This window comes from Agelaius phoeniceus, chromosome 13 (genome assembly GCF_051311805.1).
Source record: "Agelaius phoeniceus isolate bAgePho1 chromosome 13, bAgePho1.hap1, whole genome shotgun sequence".
Classification (NCBI taxonomy): Eukaryota; Metazoa; Chordata; class Aves; order Passeriformes; family Icteridae; genus Agelaius; species Agelaius phoeniceus.
In genome coordinates this window covers 7,703,468-7,722,614 of record NC_135277.1, presented here as the reverse complement: position 1 = coordinate 7,722,614, position 19,147 = coordinate 7,703,468, and the positions used below count along the sequence as shown (strand labels likewise).

The 19,147-nt window shown below is 46.1% G+C and overlaps 1 protein-coding gene across 1 annotated transcript in view; it reads right to left on the bottom strand.

The window, feature by feature from the left end:
• The window catches only part of ACAN (aggrecan), a 48,349-nt gene extending 33,301 nt beyond the window's left edge, over positions 1–15,048 (bottom strand). Inside the window, exon 1 of the mRNA XM_077185558.1 lies at positions 14,719–15,048. The gene's annotated coding sequence lies outside the window, so the exon portion shown is untranslated. The remainder of the gene's footprint in view (positions 1–14,718) is intronic.
• Between the last annotated feature and the right edge of the window lie 4,099 nt (positions 15,049–19,147).

Sequence of the window (19,147 nt, the reverse complement as noted above, 5' to 3'; positions counted from 1 at the left end):
AACTGGTGGCACTGAGGCACTTTAAGTGCACCAAACAGAGAACATTTATTGAAGATGAGGAATAATGTGAGGTTTCACCTCAAGCCTCAGCTGGCTCCTGTCCTCAAGCACCTCTTGCCACTGCAGGTATGGACATGGTCAGACACAGCCCTGATGATGGTACCAGGGTGCCTTTAGCCATGACATGAGCTCCAGAGCTCCTCTCTGTCCTCCCACACAGACAAAGCTGGTGCTTGCTCTGCCCTTTCCAGTGTCTTTATGACTTCTCTTCCAATAAAACAGTTGCAGTCTGTTATAATTTATCTGATTATACTGCTCACACACTACAGGAAAATCCAAAATGTTCAGGGTTGTAGGTTCATGCTTTGAATGAGCAAGGTGCCAGAGGAAATCTTGACAAAACCTAGAGTCCCAAGCTAGGCTCAGTCATTGATCCAAGCTCAGACAGATGGGCTGGAACAAAACTCCTACAAAACACAAAACGTTTCCCAAGCATTTATCTGATATCTGCCACAGAACATCTCCCATCCTCCCCTGATGTTCATTGGTTTTACATTATATCTCCACTGATTTCAGCAACAAGTTAAACACACAGGCTCCAGGACAGCAGGAGCCCACACCACCAGTCATTCCAAAACCATCCTAGTAACGCCCACCATGGTAATTTTTCTATCCTTCAAGGACAGGGAAGTTGTAAAACACCCACTATGGCAAGCAGATGAAAGCTGGAGCCTTTCAGGCAAGGTGTGGGATCAGCACCAAGCCCTGGGCTGCCATGGCTCCAAGTGTCTGCTTGATATGGAAAGCCAGAGCTACACTCACACAGGCACTGGAGCCTCTGAAATCAAGGGAACAATGAGCCTTTGAGACTGACTGAAGCTCACACTCAAAATCCTCTCTAGTCCAAGAGGAGGAACTGAAAGTTCTTAAAGAGCAGTTAATCTCCTTATAAAATAGGTGTCTGAGCTGAGAAACTTTAAAGAGGAGTTCGGCCTTTTCTGTCAGCTAGCAAGGGAGACTGGAGCACTGTTAGACATCTAATTTTCAGAAATTGGTGGGTGATTATGCACTCCATAAAGTCTCCTTATATCCTGTACACTTTTTTCTGGAGCTGCTGTCAGCCTTAAGTGAAACTCCCCCAGACATGGGAAGCAAAACCAGCACAACACAGAAGAAGAGAAACCAGATTCTCCCCAGATGTGAGGTGTGAAGATGGCAGCTTGGGCCATGAGCCAAGGAACTCAATAAGGAACCTTCAACTGACAACTTTTTCCACCCAAATGCACTGGCTCACTATAAATCCCATGAAAACCACAAAAGCTGTTGTTTCTGTGCACACAGGATTGGAGCTACCAAAGCCCAGTATGGAGAAGGAGGAGGGAAAGATTGAGGGGCCTGGAAAATCCTCTGAGGGAGCTTGTGTAGGATGGATAAAGCTCACCTGAGTGGCAGCATCCACTTGTCCCCACCACAGGGTGTCCTATTGCTCTGCTGGAGTGTGTGGATGATGCACGGGCTGCACTGGAGATTTTCCCTAGTGCCCAATTTGACTTGTCACTTGTTTCAGGAGAAGGCTGAAACCTCATTTGTACAAAGATGTGGCCTTAAAAATGAGAAATCATCTCTCTCTGGCTGCAGAACAAGATGTGAATGTGGCTACAGAACAGAAAATCTCTGCAGTGCTTCTGTGCTGGCAGAAGATTCCAAAGAGCCATGGAATGGTTTGGGTTGGAACAGAACCTGAAAGGGTTCATGGACAGCCCTTCTGCCCTGACCCAACTCAGCCCTTCAGAAGGATGGCTTTCCAGAAAGTAATAAAGTGTTTGAAACCATGTTTTATTAGAGAATCTGTAGGCATAGAGACCTAAATCTTCACAGGCTCTGCTTGTTACTGCCCAGATCTGGTATCTGTTAATGCTCTGCTACCCAAAATCACCTTGGATGCTCCTGAGAAATACCACGTGGAAGTTCACCTAAAAGGGCACTGGGTGGCACTGGGAGAGACACTGCAAAGCTGATTCCTGCTTGATTTTTCCAGGTGAACAGAAAACATCAAGCTAGCTTGGACTAACAACAACCTCAGGAGGCTCAAGGTGAGAGCCACAGGACCCTGTGTGTGCCTGTAGGGTCTCTCTGCACACTGTGTCACACTGATGACATGTTGTGACCCCATGGCCCCATTGCATTAATGTTATTAATTAATTAATGGGAATGGACACCTATAACAAGACACAAAACTGCAGTAACCTCTGGCTAAGGACAATTTCTTTGGTGCTACACATATCAGAATCGACCATGGTCTTGGGTGAGGCTGTCCATGCTGGGAATACACACAGCTGGTGATATTAAACCTCCTCATGGTGTCACAAAAAACCAAAAAAAGATAGGGGAGCAATCATATCCTATCTGGGCCTTGATTTAGAAAGTACAGCATGCTGCTGGTGCTTAACAGCAATAAAAGCAACCTTTCATCCAGCTTGGAGGAAGAGCTTCCAGCTTCATCACAGCCTCACTATCTGCCTCTTTTTGCTCCCCATTTTCTCTTTCCAAAGTTGGCACCTGAAAGTTTTCTCTGCATTAATTCCAGACATTGTGTAAACACTGTGCTTAGATTTACTTAAATGAGGCTGTTTCAGCCCCAGTTTTCCTCCCAAGTGGATTTCCTGTCTCATAAATTCAAGACATGAACAGTTTAGTTTTGCTAGGAAGGTGGAATCTCAAACTGATCCTCCCTTTGGGATGACCTGGAAGACAAAAGGGCAAATGGCACGGGAGAGGGCCTGGGGTTTTCTGGTTACTGGCTGAAAGAGGGGAGCCATCCTGCCATGTGCTGTTCAGGATGCAGTGCCAGTGCTCCAGGAGCCTGTTACTATTTGCCATAAATAATTTGCAACTTTTGAAATCTACCAATTTCTTGGCATATTTTTTTTTCCATTCATAACTCCAGAAGATGGAGAACAATCTTTTCTTACTGAGCAATCACTGGCATTTTCATTGGAAAAGTATTTTCTCCTAAATCCAGATCCTCAAAGTATTTGTGACTCCTTAGAAAGGCACATGCATATCAATGTTCCCACACACTCTTTGTGCAAGGCAAGCAAAGGAAGTCCTCGGAGTAAAAGAGCTTTTCCTCCCAGCCTCTACTCACTGGGACTTCAGGTAAATTCTCTGGCAGCAATGTGAACCCCCAAGCACAATGAAACTGTGAGTTTTGCTACTGCTGCTGAAGGATCTCACACACCCTGGTGTCAAAAGAAGGGTCTTTGCCAGAGCATTGGGGTGGGTTTTCACCAAAGTGGTCTGTTGTCTGGGAATTATATGATCACTGTCAGTTCTGAAGGTACTGGGCTCACTCTGTCTTCCAGCTTATGGACAGGGCACACAGCACAAAGAGACCACAAGCTCCACATTCAGACTATAAATGAGGGTTTTGCTGCCTTGGCTGTGTTGAACAAGACTCTCCTACTTCTCCATTTCCTCTGCCAGCAAACCTCTGACAACTAAATTGAGCACAAAACATCCATGCCAGCTTGTATTTCTCCAGGAGGTTGAATGGTACAGGAAGGATTAAGGAAGAGAAGCAGCTTTTCACTCCCATCTCTGGTTCTAGGAAAACTTAATCAATGGCTGGGCATTGCACCCCCTGAAACTGCCGCATGCATGACAGCAGGAGAATGGTTTGCTGTCTCCTCTCATTTCCTCCTCAAGCAGCTCTCCCAGACCACTTTGTCCCCCTCTTGACAGCTTCAGCAGTGGTGACAGGTTTTGTGGGCCATGGACAAAGCTCTGCCTCTTGGTCCCGTCCAGGGATGGAGCCAAGCAGCCAGCGGGTCCTGGTTTGCCCTGGCTCTGCAAACCAGGGGCTTTCCTGGAAGTGCGTGGATGGCTTAAGGCCCTGCTGAAATCTCACCAGATAATCTCTTCTTTCATGTACTCCCTTTATATTCATCCCCAGTCACTCTCCCAGCCATTCCCATTTCATGGCACCTGATAGTCACAGAATGATAGAATGGTTTGGGTTTGATGGGATGCTAAAGATCATCCAGTGCCAACCCCTCTGCTGTGGACAGGGACACCTTTCACTAGAGCACTTTGCTCAAGGCCCTGTGGCCTTGAACACTTCCAGCCATGGGGCATCCACAGCTTCTCTGGGCAACCTGTACTGGTGTCTCACCACCCTCACAGGAAAGGATTTCTTCTTAATATCTAATCTAAACTCCCCTCTCAGTTTGAGTCCATTCCCCCTTGTCCTGTCACTACGTGTTGCTGTCCCAAGTCCCTCTCCAGCTCTCCTGGAGCCCCTTTAGGCACTGGAAGGTGTTCTAAGGTCTCCCTGGAGCCTTCCCTTCTCCAGTCTGACCACTCCCAGCTCTCCCAGCCAGTCTCTAAAGAAGAAGTGCTCCAGACCTCTGAGCATCTTCATAGCATTGCATGCCTGCACTGTTCCTTCCTTTTTTGTGTGCTCAAACTGTTCCTGTACCAGGAGACCATTCTGGTGTGCAGTTTCACTCTGAGCTAAGACACACAGTGTGTGTTTAACTTAATTTAACTGGCTCAGTCAATAAGTTCTCTGTTTAATTTAGTGCTGCTCTGTTCCTTTTGGGGAACAGAGTGCAGTCAACTGTCCTGTCCTGCACCAGCCATTCCAAGGGGATTTCACAGTGCAGGGAACACCAAGGGATGCTCAGCTCTCCGTGCTAGGGACACTTCCATTGGGCACGGACACTCATCCACTGCTCCTATTCACTTGTCAGGTCACTTTGTCCAAACAGTAATTCCTGCCTTTGGTTCAGACTGTCCTTTTCTTCTTGGGAAGAAACCAACAGGGACTCCAGGCAGAAAATAAATCTCTCCCTTGTGTTTTTCTACTATGGTGATGCTTTAGAGAGGAGCCAAATTGTACAGCGGAGAAGAAACCACGACAAGAAAGAAGATAAGGACAAGATGGTTCACAGCCAAACTAGCTTGTTTTGGGGCTGCCACAGAGAGGGACCATCCATCAGAGACCTCAAAAGCTTTAAGTCCTATTTTATGAGACTGGCAAGGGAGCTGGAAAGAAAAGAGTGATGTGATGGAAAAGATGCCTAGGAAATTGTCCTCACTGCAGTGGATGTTGTTCTCTGGGTGATGTATTCACCCACCCAGGAGGAAAGGTGATGGGACTCTGCATCATAAGAGAGAGAATAAGGGGCAGAAGAGTTTCAGTTCCTTGCCTTGAGATTCTCATCTTGGCTCAGGCCAAAACTTCACCAAGAAAACCCTTCAAACAAACACTTCCTGACAAAAGCAACAAAAATAATAATATGGGACCTATTGCTCAGTCCAAAACTCAATCACAGCTTTTTCCTTTTTTTTCCAAATGAGGTCGTAGTATCTTCTTGAAACTCTGCCCACACTGAAAGGTCTGTTCACCTCAAACACATGGTGAAACTACACTAAAGAACAGAGACACTGCACTGGAAATACAGCCAAATTCTTTTACCTGAATGTACATTTTGTATATAGAGATCCTTCAATCTTATAAATCTTATAAATGGTTTTAGGTATGGTATAACTTAGGAGAAAACTGTGTGGATGTGACATTGAAAGAGAGAGCACGAGGAAGACAATTACCCTCTCCAAAATGGGTTTCAGTCTAGGGTCAGTGAATGAATATCAATAATCTTTTCATTCCAGCCCACATCTCTGGGCTCCCCTGAGTAACCCCAGCACAGGCAGATGACAGTCTCTGCTTGAGAGATCTTGGAACCCAGAAAGGTGCTGCTGGCCAAGCTTAGACAGCCCAAATGTGAATTTGGGGAGACCACGGGAATCCTGAATAAAAGCAAGGCCTTAACATGAAATATAAAATTATTCTGTAAGGTGTAGACTGTGAAGGGAAAGAAATGTAACCTTAACACAAGCCACAGACATTTGGAGAGCTGCAGCTGCTAAGCCCAAATTTGCAGTTTGCTAAGCAAAGTCTGTATGCCATACCTTCAAAAAGAGAAAGTGAGGTATGGAGAAAACCCAAACAGCAATTAGATGGGAAAAACAAGTTTTCTGAGGGGTAAATAAATAAATTCCTGTGTATGAGATGTGGCTGAGGAAGAGCTCCAAAATGTTGTCCAGTGTTTGCTGAAGTGTTCTGTCAAGGCAACAGAAAATGTTTTTCCAGAGATATGTGGAACACCTTAAAACCAACAGTGCCCACATTTTGAGGCACAGAAAGGTACCAACACAGATCCCCTTGTAGGCAGAATAACTGCCTAGCAAAGTGTTTAAAATATGCACATATGGTCCAGTGTTGATGGAGGAGATGTGGGCTTTAAAATGGACCCTGGAGCACATTATGCTGGTATTTAAACTCAAATATGCAACAATACTAAGGGAAACTGTATAAAAGTAAATTTGTTTTTTACTATTGGCATAAAAGACCAATTCAAAGGCAAGTAATAATTATGATTTATTTTAACCTGTCTTGTCATTCTTCCAATAAGACAGGCAGGTAAATTTTTTTGTGGCTATATCCAGTTACCACTGGAATCAGTAGTAAAGATGCCATTTACCTCTCAGGCTGGGAACATTAATCCCAAATTCTTCTATTAAAACCTAGTCTAGACAGGTAGCTGCTTGCAAGTCCTGAAAAGACAGCAGGGAGAGCCCTCAAAAGGATGTCTAAATCCCCACAAGTTGCCACAGAGAACACTGCTTTCAGACAGAAGAAGAATTGATTCCTTAAGACAATATAGCAAGGGAAATGCACTATGGCTTTTACACACAGTGTGAGAATTGGATGGAATCATATGTAACATTTGGGCACTGTCACACAGCAGCCTGCAGGGCATGGAAATTCCACTGCTGCAACTGGAGAGCCATCACAGCACTGGTGGGCATTGATGCACCACTGGAATAAACCACACAACAGGAGAGATGTTCAGGAAAACAGCTGACAGCTAAATGTTCAAACCAAAAATATTCTCTCTAACATTTAGGATGAGCATTCCTGCAAACATGGTTGAATGAGTCATGCTCTCAGTTAATGGTTTTTAATGAAAGCTTAATGGAAAGGTGAGGGCCTACAGTGAGATTAATTTTGGCCCCTTAAGTTTGGTCCATGCAGACTCCAGCCTTGTCCAGCCAATATGTGGAGTCCCTTGAACCTCCTGTGGGCATTGGGAATGTACAAAATCCATCCAAAATGTACAGAGAGACATCCTCTCCCCTCAGGCTGTGAGCTCTGTGCTTGCTGTCTGCACAAGTCAGTGAATCTCGTTCCCACCATAAGGAGGTTGCAAAAGGGAATGAAAACTAAAAAAAACCCAAAAAACTAAAAGCAAGTATTTTGGAAAGCAAGAGACACCAGACCCACTGGCCATCAATAAATTTAACAGATTGCTTCTATTTGGTGCTTTCAAGGATCTTGAGTAGAAGTTTTGACACTTTAGCAAAGGGAATAGTGCTTTCTCATGAGATGCTGTGAGATTTCTGGGGATATCAAAACTGTGTAGTAAAACTCTGATGGTCTGCCCAACTGTGCACGGTATTTCAGAATTTAGAGATGCAAATGGATGAGCAAGGCACATAATGGAATTTGCAGAATTGCTTCTCTCTGTCTTTGGGTACTCTGCTGTAAAACTGTTTTTGAATCCCTAAAGCAACTTCTGGGAAAGGACTGATTTTATAAGGGAGATAAATCCAATCAGCTATCAGAGCATCTAATGACCCTCGTACCCAACCAGTTTAGTAGTATTATTGTTTAATTATACCCAACAGCACAGAAGAGAGACACATCTCTGATGGGTGAGGTACTGCATGCAGATTTACAGAAAACGAGTCAGCTACACTTGGTGTTAGAGAACAGAAAGCAATCCAGTTGGAGAATAGAAGAAACTGGAAATGAACTGTGCCAGGGTTGAAGAGAAGGTGCCAGCCAATGTATTTATCTTCACTTTTGCCAATACACACAATGGAGAAATGAGGAAAGCTTGAGTGTTAAACTGAGACTGCAGTGTGAGAAAGTTTCCATTCCAAGCATAAAAACCCCCAACCTTCTTGTCTTTTCTGCTAGACTGTGATTCTGAAGTTGCTAGAACTCCCTTTCTCCATCAATACCTGAACAGATGAGGTGCCATTGAATAGGCAGGAGGAGTGGAGAACCCTAGCATCTAGGAAAGAATGAGCATAACATTTACAAAGTACATGTGTTTATGTCAGTTCAATGTGCTTATCCAAGTAGGAGGCCAATGGCAATTGTAGGCAAATAACCAAAACAAGAGCAGAAGTGAGGTGTCCTGTGTGGATTTAAAAACTGAAAATGGACAGTGTGATATTCATCAGAGGCCAGCTCACTTGAGAACTTATTTCTCAGGAAGGCTTCACAGACCACACTGAACTTGAAGCCATATTTCTCAGAGGGGTGATGGTGCCTGGGTGAGATAATTCAGGTATGTTTTATGTGCCAGTGAGAGCTGGAAGCACAGCATTGAAGGTGAGCTGAAATGGAGACCTTGGTTGTCTCTGAGTTCTGCATGTCTGTAACCCACATTCCTACCTGGATATGGCAAAAGAATGGCCAAAATTGTCCAAAACACACTCATCTTCTGATGGGTACATGGAAGGTGCATGTGCCTATCTCTGTGCTGATATGGGAATGATTTTGCAGATGAAATGAGTGCAGCACTGCAGAGGGCATCAAGGGCATGCTGGGGTTGGTCTGGGGCATTTCAAAATGCTGGACAGATTCAGAGCTGAGCCATGAAGACCCTTCTGTCCTCTGCTAAGCACATCTGAACATTATTGGTGGAGCAGAATCCTCTCATGTGTCCTGTGACGGGCAGGAGCCACACAACAGGAATAGCAGGTGACCTCTGCTGTAAGCAGCACCAAGGGGTTTTTCCAGGAGACAAACTGCATGGAATCTGGGAATTATGAAGGCACAAGGGTTTTGTTCTGACTCTGGAAAAGTGGCTCCTGGTCATGAAGGACACGAGGAAGGGTCACAATCCCATGGGCTGGCTGGCTGGCTAAGCAAAGGGGTGATCCCTTTTCCTGCTGGCACACAGTGATGGCTGCAGGGTAGCCTTAGCTCTGTGGCCACTGACCACCCTGTTTCTTGAGAGAAGGCCCAAGTATCAGTGGTGAAGGCCTCAGCTGGCAGCCCAACGTCCCTCTCTGCACAGAGCTGGTGTAATAGGCAATATTAGCAGAGTAGGAGCCCTGCAGCCTGATGGGATCACTTACATATCAATTACTAGGAGGCAGCAGGGTATTATTTATACAATAAGTGCTATACAAAACAGCAGAGCAATATTTAGAGGGCAAACACTATGGACAGGAAAGCTACAATTTGCTCTGCACCAGCAGAATGTTCTGTGCACTCCCAAGTGCCAGGCAGGATGAGGGTGATGCTTACATGCCAACTACTGTATGAGGACAGGTTATTATTTAAACCCCAGATACAATGGTAGGGAAAGAGTATTATTTACTAACCAGACCAAATGCAATAGCAGCAGTGGCAGTAACTGCATGGTATAATTTACAACAGAGGAAAAGACATAATTTGCAGACCAGTTATTACAGATTGGGAGGGTGTTTGTTGTGGTAGAGCACTGAAATATTGCTTTGAAGCTGAGCACTACAGAGGTACAGGGTATTATTTATACACCAAACTCCAGAGAAACTATTTTTTTGGGGTAAGTAACAGTGACAGTTAATCATTTAAATGAAAGCCATTCTGTAATTTCCAATATGTAACCTACATGACTATTTCAACCTTGAAACTGTGGTACAGATGATGTAATGTTAATTATACTGAGATCTACAGCTGCTCTACCACAGGACTGCTAAGCTGGAATAATCTTCTGTAGTCAGTAGATTTAGGCCAGCAAAACTACTGAATCTGCCCTGCCCTGTGCAAAGCCTGTGGTGCCTGGGGATTTCCAGGGGTGTTTATCCCTGACCCTGTGCAGGGTCCCAGCAGGAGCTGCTGGTTTTGCTGTGGATTACAGGTTATTCAATCACCAGCACAGCAACTGCTCTCTCAGCAGAGGTGCAAATGATGGATGGGAGCTCCAGCTGGAAGGGATCAGCCACATTTTCATCTGTTTATCAGCTGCTGGCCTTTGCATTTTTTTTTCCACACACCTTGCTCATCCAATCTGTGATCTAACCTCAGGCAGGAGATGTTCCTTGGTTATTTCCTTTTAGTTTCCCCTACAGATTTTTGTGTCCTGTCAAATTATTCCTATTAAGTCAAATCTCTATGTCCTACAGTCATGACAAATAATTCCTTTTGTCTTTCAGTGGTTGTCTACATGACTAAATAAACAAATAATAGAGTGCCCAAGTCTTCTGCCCACTGCTAACCAGGGGCACTGGAGAATCCAAAGGCACATGGAAATTGCCAGACCAGATGAAACCAATGGTGTGTGCTCAGACCAGCATCCTGTCTCAGACAAGACCTATATTACCAGCTTCAGAGCAAAGTTCTCATCATCAAAAAATAGGGAGTAAATTGCTGAGGAGGAAGTTTCCTTTAACACGAGGCATTTAGTGGTTCCCTTCTGCCTTGAAGCACGAGTATTTACATTCCATATTCTCCCACTAATGTACACTAGGTTTATTTGGCATGGCTTAATAGACAATTTTACTCCTCTCAGGCCTAACCCATGAGCACTACCCTGCCAGAAGAGATTTCCTGTCCTGATCACTTCATCCCCATGACATGAGGTGGCTGCTCTTGCAGATGCCCTTTTGTCATTGATGTGGGCTCTGTTGGACCCCTTTCCTCCAGGACCTGCCCTGCCCAGTGCTGGGCACAGAGGCAGGGCTGGGTTCATCTCCCCACACCAAGGTGTCTCAGGAGATCCCTGGCTCCCTGGTGGCTCCCTGATAACCTGGTGGCAACCAGGACCATCCAAGTGTTCAAGGGTTGTGTGGTGCCTCACTAATATCAGAGCAAGCACCAGGGTTAAGCTGTCCAGACCTGCCTCTCATGGGACATCCCCTAACCCAAGTTCTTCACAGCAATCGCTGCTCCTTTCCATCATAAGCCCCCATGCAATCAGGACACAGGAACTGAGCAGTGAGGTAGGGCTATTCATTCACCTGAGTTAATTCTGGGTCTTGTCCAAAATTTTCTCTACTTCAACTGCCCCAGCTATCCTCTGGCTTGATCTATAAAGTGTATTCTATGGGAAAGCCATTCGTTGCACAAAGCCTTGGTTAACATAAAGAGCAACTACACAGGTGAAAACCCAGAGGATTATGCTTGTCAGAGGTCTTTAATTACCCTACTTTAATCTCTTGCTCCCTTCTCTCAGCAGAACTCTTTCTGTGGCTCTCCTCCTGCCCAGCTCCCTAGCACAGCAAGTTTTCCCCTCAGCCAGCCTCAGGAACTGCCAGACCTATGGAAACCCACAGGCAAAGCCAGCTCCCAGGCCACTTCCATGCAGCATGTACAGCAGGAATGGGGTCCTGGTGGCTTCTGGGCATCACTGTGTGACCAACATGCTCCAGCACAGCATCTCCCTTATGCTTGGTCACAGCAGCAACGACACAGCCCCAGCTGCCTCCATCCATGTGCTGGAGCCTTTGGGAGCATTGGATCACTGCAGCTGATGGTCCTGGTGGCTTCTGGACATCACTGTGTGACCAACATGCTCCATCTCCCTTATCCTTGCTTGGTCACAGCAGCAATGACACAGCTCCAGCTGCCTCCATCCATGTGCTGGAGCCTTTGGGAGCATTGGATCACTGCAGCTGATGGCACAGCAGTTGGGCTTGTAAAGCAGGGGAAGGAAGTGGGAGCAGGGCCCTCCATGGGGCTGCTACTTAACACCTCAGGGCATTTCAACAGCTAAAGCACATGGAGAGGCTTGGGGTGCCCAAGCAGAATGGTTCTGGTGTTTCTCATCCTTCCCCCACCCCTCTGCTCTCTGCTCTGTACAGATCAATCATCGGCGAGGGGGGATGTTAGGCAAGGGAGACGTGGAAATTTTTCTTAAAAAAGGAAAGTCCAGTGAAAAGCACATGGAGGGGGAAAAAAAAAAAATCTCGGTGTGAAGCGTCTCAAAAAAGACTGCGACAAAACCCCCTGCCTATTCATCAGGCCAACAAAAAGCTTCTTTAGATTTATACTGTGAGCCCATTGAGAGGGAGGGGAGGGAGGCAGCTCACACACCGCCCTTGTGCACACAGCAGAGCCCGCAGAGCTGCCCCGCACACACAGGCCGGGCTGTTCTGCCCGCTCACAAGGAAGCTCTGAGTTCTTAAAAGTAAACTGTAAGGTTTCCGTTGTTGCACTGGGCTCAAGTAATTTTTTTTTTTTTTTTAAATATATATAACAGCTCCCTCTCTTTGCCTGTCCCTCTCTCTCCTCCACTCTTTAAACAGCCCCGGCTGCTCTGGGCTGCTCGGCAGCCGTCGTGCGCTGGCTCTCTATGTGGTCCAGAGCCGCTATGAACACGGCTTTTGTTAGTGATGCTGGGAAGCTGCCTGAGAGCGGCACACACAGCCCGGCTTGTTCCACACGTGGAGCCTGCAGAGGGCTCGGAAGGGGGGGGAAGGAGGAGGAGGAGGAGGAGGAGAGCAGCTTGGGTTAGGATGTCTTGTGGTAGAGCGGCCGTGCCACCGCTGGCAAGGGAAAGGGGGAAGCAAGGGGATGGAGGAGGGTGGTGGTGGAAAAGATGCCTCAGGCAGCTAAGAAAGGTCCCGTTGATTTTTCAAATGGGACCAGCTGGCCCTCCACCAGCCCACGTTGCCGCCGGGTGCCAGTCAGCATGGGAAGGCAGTGAAGTCACTGGGTCCGTGCAACTTGCAGGGGATCGGGCCCCAAGAGGGAAGAGGAAAGTAAAGATGGAATGGATTTTGGAGTTCTGCAGCCCCTAATCATTATGTGCATTCCTGCACTTAACAACGATCTAACCTTTCTTTCCATGTACATTCATTTATTTGGGTCTTTAAAGTGATACCATCCATTCTCTTTTCCTTTAAACCCCTTAATGTTCCTCACTTATTGGGAGTGTTCTACAGTGATGAGCTGCAGTTTGCTCTGATGGAATCTAAGTCTGCCGAATTTTGTTCAGTGTCCTCTTTTCCTTGGTAAGTTTTCCCCTCCACCTCTTTCACACCCTCAATTTCCTATCCTGTCTGCTCTCCTTGCCCATCCATCCTCCAGGCCTCGTGCTGCTGTCAAACCTGGCTACTGTACAGGGAGGTGATTATATGAAACATTAAGCAGCAGCTCAAGTGGGACAGATGGAGCGCCCCTCCAAAGGCTGCCCAGGCTGCAGAAAGAGCTCAGCCTCTGTCCCAGCCAGTGATGGTGGGAGGTGATGCCTCCCCTTCTCCACTCTGACAACAACTTGAAACATCTCAGAAAGGGGCAATGTCCCCTTTGACCTGTCAGGGTAGCTACAGTCTCTTCAAGCCAGCAGGAAAATATAACATCAAACAACCAAAGCAAAGAAAGGAATAGTTCAGCTTCCAATAGTGCCTTTGCAGGATTTGAAATCCCACAAATTTCTGCCCCCAAACCACTGGCCCCTCTGCCCAGCCAACATCCTTTGCTGGGAGCTTATAGATGGAAACCAAAGTCATGAGGAATGCTAAGAAATTCCTCTCTCCCAACTATTTCATTGTGGGATGTTTCCCCCTTTCCACATCTGGCAAAGCTATTTTAGAAACCAAGGAAAGCTTAACAAACTGACGTCTTTTTAGCTAAACAACTCAAAAGGGAAAGGTTAAAATGCACTCTTTATTCTGTGTGCAGAGTTCTACTGAGCACAAGATGTAAATGAGAAGTCCTAAAGAGCAGCAAATTAATGGAAAGAAGTAATTTCTGATCGAGATTCTGAGAAATAAAACCTTTTTTTTTGCTCTCTCTACTTCTGGAGAAGAGCTCAGTTCCCTGAAAACTATTGCTAAAAATATACTTCATGTGTGAACGGCTTTGGAAAACGGGCAGGTACTGAGGAACACCCGGAGCAGCTCACTGGAACCAGCCCAGGGGGCTCTGCCAGCCGCCAGCCCTGACATCCTCACGTAAGGGGAGAGCTGTCAAACCCTCAGGCACCCTGGCTCTTTTCATTCTCTTTCTGAATTTTTCAGCCCCTCCAGAGCTCAGCCCCTTTCAGCCCCCTGAATTTTTCAGTGCTTTCCAGCTCAGGGCTCACCCTTTGCCTGCCCTGTGGCAGAGCAATGACACTGAGCACAGCCATGACCACAGGAAACCCCAGCGCTGGTTGGGACACTCTCCACAAATCAGCAGGACAGCAGCCTCTGTGCCCAGAGCTCAGGGACAGGAGCAGACACATCACCTGAGCTCCAGCAGCAGCTGCAATCTGCCACAAACACACACTGATGGCTCGGAGGCAGAATGGGGATAACCCTGTCTCTGCTCTCCCACCTCATGGTTCTGACTGAGGCATCTCTGAACCCATCCTTGCTTCCCCTCCCCTCCCCAACCAACACATTTGGCACACAGCTGTTGCCCCTGGCTGGGGGTCTGCTCCCCATAAGGTCTGGGGTGAAGCCCAGGCACCACGGGCTCCCCTTCACAGCTTGCAGGAGGGAGAAGCTCCGGCTCAATCAATTTTACAACTTATCTCACATTTCTCTGCTAGTTGCTCAGCAGGGAAACAGCCAATCCACTGAGAGCCTGCTTCTGTGGAGCACTTAGGAAAGTTAAGGAAAAGACACCAAGGAGAGAGAAGGGAGGAAAGTGCGATACATTACCTTTAACAGTTCAGTGCAGTGCTTCCAGAATCTAAGTCCCATACACCTGGCAGAGAAATGAGGTCTTTTTTGGTGTTCAAGAAGTAAAGAGCTTGCCACTTCTTGCTGTTACTGTACGTCTTCTTCACAATCTCCAGATGAGTTTTCCTGCGTTTTTGGTTGTTTTTTTTTTTTTTCCTTCCCCGGCTCCCCAGAAGAAATCAAAATTCCCTATGTGGTATTTCAGGTCCTTTCAGGCAGTGGCAGCAGCAGCAAGCTTGAAGAGTAAGTACTGTGTGTGAATGGCAAAAAAGAGAGAGAGGGTTTCAGACCACATTAGCTGCCACTGGCTGCAAAAGAGACCATCAAACTCCTGTCAGCCTCCTTAGATACCTCTTGAAGAGCTGGCACTCTAAGTGTATTGGATCCTCCTCTGGATTTTAGAGTAAAGGTAGGCAGGCATCCAGGGGGCAGGGGGAAATAGGAGGGCTTATGGACCAAAAAGGAAGCCCAGCCTCTTGGAAAGAAGGAGGGAAAAAAAAAAAAAAACAACAAAACCCAAACCAAACACCCAACCCAGAAAAGAAAAGAAAGGGAAAAAAAAGCATTACTGAAAAAAATACTGCAAATGGAGAAAGCCAAATGGGGAGTGGGGGATTAAATTTAGCCCTCTGGTTTGGAAGTAAACTGGCTGGGGCACCACAAGTGGTTGAGAGAGAAGAAATAGTTTGTGTAATAAAAAGAGAACGTGGTTTATGCAAACTAAAATAAGATGAAGCTAATTAAGGAACCTGAGCAAAGTATGTGTGTCTGCAGTGCAGTCAATATCACTGCAGTGTGAGCAGAAAGGAGCTGATTTGGGGATAGCCCAAAAACAGCAGCAAACAGGACAGTTCAGGGAACTTCTGCATGGCCCCAGTTGCTGCTGAGGTAGGGAGGCAGGTGATGGAGGGAAGGAAGGGATGATCCTGGAAAAGAGAAGCACCTGGAGCATCAGTAACTGATAAGTGATGTAAAGGCAGAGAAAGGAGGTGTTTGGGAATAAGTTTGCTTAAAGGTTATTTGGGGTGAACTGGGGAGAAATGGAGAGCCTGTACCCACACCTGGTAATGGTGGAGCCTGAAGAAACTACCCCAAAACTGAGAAGGATTCCATAACTGAATCCTTGGCAGGAGTGAAGTTGGGAGAAAGTGCTGAGAGAACTGTAATGTGTTTTATTTTTCTTTTTTTTCCTTGTTTTATTCTGTGGGGCTGCTGGTACCTTTGACACGGATAAAAAGCTGTGACTGGGGAGGAGGAAATGGGTCTGCAGACCTACACCTTGGCTTGTGCAGGGGCCAGATGACAGCAGGTGAGAAACTGCTGAGGTGTTCACGGCTGAGAAAAGCACTTTTGTTTGAAAAATCTGTTGTTTCTAACATGGAAGAGAGCACCACCAGCCTAAAGTAAAGGTAAACTCTGAAACTGAGCACAGGCACGTCCCCCTGTGCACTAAAACCACATGGCTGCCCTCAGTATCTCTCCTTCCATTTCTCTTTTATTATGATCTTTAATATCTGCACTTCCTGCTCTTTTCCCAAGATCCTGCTTTTCTGTCTGATTTGTGATATAATAGTTTCTCCTCTCTCCATAAATTATTTTGGTCCCATGCCTCACTTCAAAACTTGCTTCCTTGACTGCCTCACTTTTTAACCTGAGGCTCATAACCACCAGCCCTGCATCCATCATCCTTACAGGTAATGCTCCCAGACCACAGAGCATGGAGCCTCACTTCTTCCTGCTAGTATCTTATTCCATCTCAGAGATTCAATACCAAATTTTGGTTGTGAATTTCCCTTTGGATCATCCCCCCCACACCTTTTTTTTTCCCCCCAGTAGTGCAGCACTAGATACCAATTTCAGAACTTTCCAGGTGCCCATCTGTTAAAAGTGCAAAGGGCAGTGAGGGAAAACTTTGGAAAGGACATTGGAAAGGACAGTGTCTTTGCCACCTGAAACACTGATTTTGGTGCAGCCCAGGACATGTTTGGCTCTCTGGGCTGCAAGTGCACATTGTTGGGTCATTCTAAGCTTGTTATCCACCAACACCAAGTCCTGCTCCTCGGTAAGAGTAAAATCTGAATCTGTTCTCTGCCCAGCCTGTATTTGTGCTAGCTTCCCCCACCTCACAAACCTGTCAGTCTATACAAGGCTGTCTGCTCATATCAAACTCAATTCTTCATCTGCTGAGATAAACCAGGGCCCTACTCAAAGGGCACTGGATCCATCCAAAGGATGCCACCACCTGCAGGTGCTGGGTGGGCTGGGACAGCCAGGGCTGTGCTGGATCATCACCTGCCTCCCCCTAGCACTCGCTGGGGTGTTCCCTCATGGACAGCACAGTGTAGCCATGGCAATGAAGGGAGACAGGCAAAACACACTGCAGATGGGCCATGACAGCTCATGCTCCAGGCAGGACTCGGTATTTCCAGCTGGGTATAAAAGACACATAGACAGGATCTATAAAATGTGACCTGGCTGATTTTGCTCAGACTCACGTACGTGAGACACTCTGAAACAGCTCATGCCTGACCACAGCCCTTTCTCCCCGTAACATAAAGATCTTTTGGGAAATGTACATGTTTAGTTGTTTTGCTGTGGAATAACTGAGCCCTCTGTACCCTCTGCTGCTGCCGTGGTTTGGCAAAGAAAACCTCATTTGAACCTTTGGTGAGCTTAAGCCAGGGAACAGAGAAAATTCCACTTCGGAGCTGACCAGTTAGGAAAATGTGATGCTCCACACATAGTGGTTTCTTAGCAGCTTCAGGAAAGGGATAGAAACTGCTCAGTACCTGCTGGCTGTCCCAGTTTTTTGTCTGCATCAGGAAGGATTGGAAAAACAGCTAAATATGTTCAGAGAAATTGTGATTCATAAACTGCCCTTGTGTTTGTTTGTTCTTTAAGCTGAGGAGCGGCCAGGTCAAAAAAAAGTCACATAGATGACTTTTGTTTTTTGTTTAAAGAAGGAAAGCAACAGTTCATGGCTTTTTGAAATACAGGTAACACATTGCAAAAGTGCTTGCACTTAGGTAAGATTTTTACATGTCATTATAAAGTTAAAAGGAGGCTTATGTCTATTCCCAGTCAAGTTTAGCCTTCAGGGAGCATGAATATTTGAACAGAGAACAAACCCTGTGGCCAAGTAAAAGTAGATAATAGCTTTTCTGTGAAAACTATTGAATATCCAGAATTTATATAGTGGAAGCAGTCACTGAATGAAAATGGCCAGAAAAGGGAAAAACACCAGACAGAAGAAGGTTGTGTCAATTAAGGTGATATTTGCAGTTTTTCAAAAACAATCAAAAGTGGGCTAGGGTGGGTTTTCAGCCAAGAGAGAGAGGGAAAGAAAAAAAAATAAATAGAAAAATACTGGAATAAAGAATAAACCTTTCAATTTGCTTTTAAAAATTGTGCTCATCAAACCACTCATGGCTGTGAAGTGCTGCTCCTTTCCTACAACTACCAGAGCAGTCATCTCACAGCTCTCATCTTGTCTTACTCTCAGAATGAAAAGGAGGGTATTGTGTCTCTAAAACACTAATCACTTTTGGAATTATTGTGTTCTATTAAACGATAATTTGGCATTTTTAGAAAACCACGGGGGACATGAGAAGGGGCTGTGGGATCCCAGCTGCTCTGTGCACAGGTAGAGTTGGTTGCACAATTTCAGTCTGTGCACGATTTCAGTCTATGAACACTCTTCAGGTTCTGAAGATTTAGATTGGACTCATGTCCAAGAGGTATTGTTCATGCTTTTACAGTCAGTTATCTGACATTGTGACAGATACTTCTTGATCAGCTGCCATAATTTCCTTCAGTGATCAATATTTGAGCTGTCCCTGCCCTGCGGTGCTGCTGAAGCTCTGACACCACACTGAAGGCACACAGAACCCAAGTGCCTTGCTCAAGGCTATGGGTGAAGGCAGAATTGCAGCCAGAACAGCTCCATTCCCAGCCCTCTTCCCTCTTTCAAAGCCAGCAAAGCCCTTATGTGCTGCAGCAGCTCAGGACTGGGTTTGCTACTCTGCTACGCTGTTTTTTATGGGCAGTGATGCTCTGTAGAGCTGAAACTGCCACCTCAAATTTGGGTTCTGCATTTCTCCAAGCCAAAATCCCATGATGGGGAAAGCATGGTGCAATATAGAAATGTCCAGGTCATTGCTTTAGTCACAATGATGGGGGTCATTGTATAGCTTAACTTTGGAGTGCCACTGGAGGGATGAAAAGGGACAGTGCTGACAAACCTCTAGCTAAAAATTAAGAGGGGCCTAAAACCTCCCAGGAGAGGCTTTGTCTACTTAAATGTTATCCTGAAAACATGGAAATGGACTGAAAAGCAATGAGTCAACATCTGGGGGTAAAAAGGACACAGAGGAACCTCCCCACCAAACACAGCACCTGTGCCCCTTTA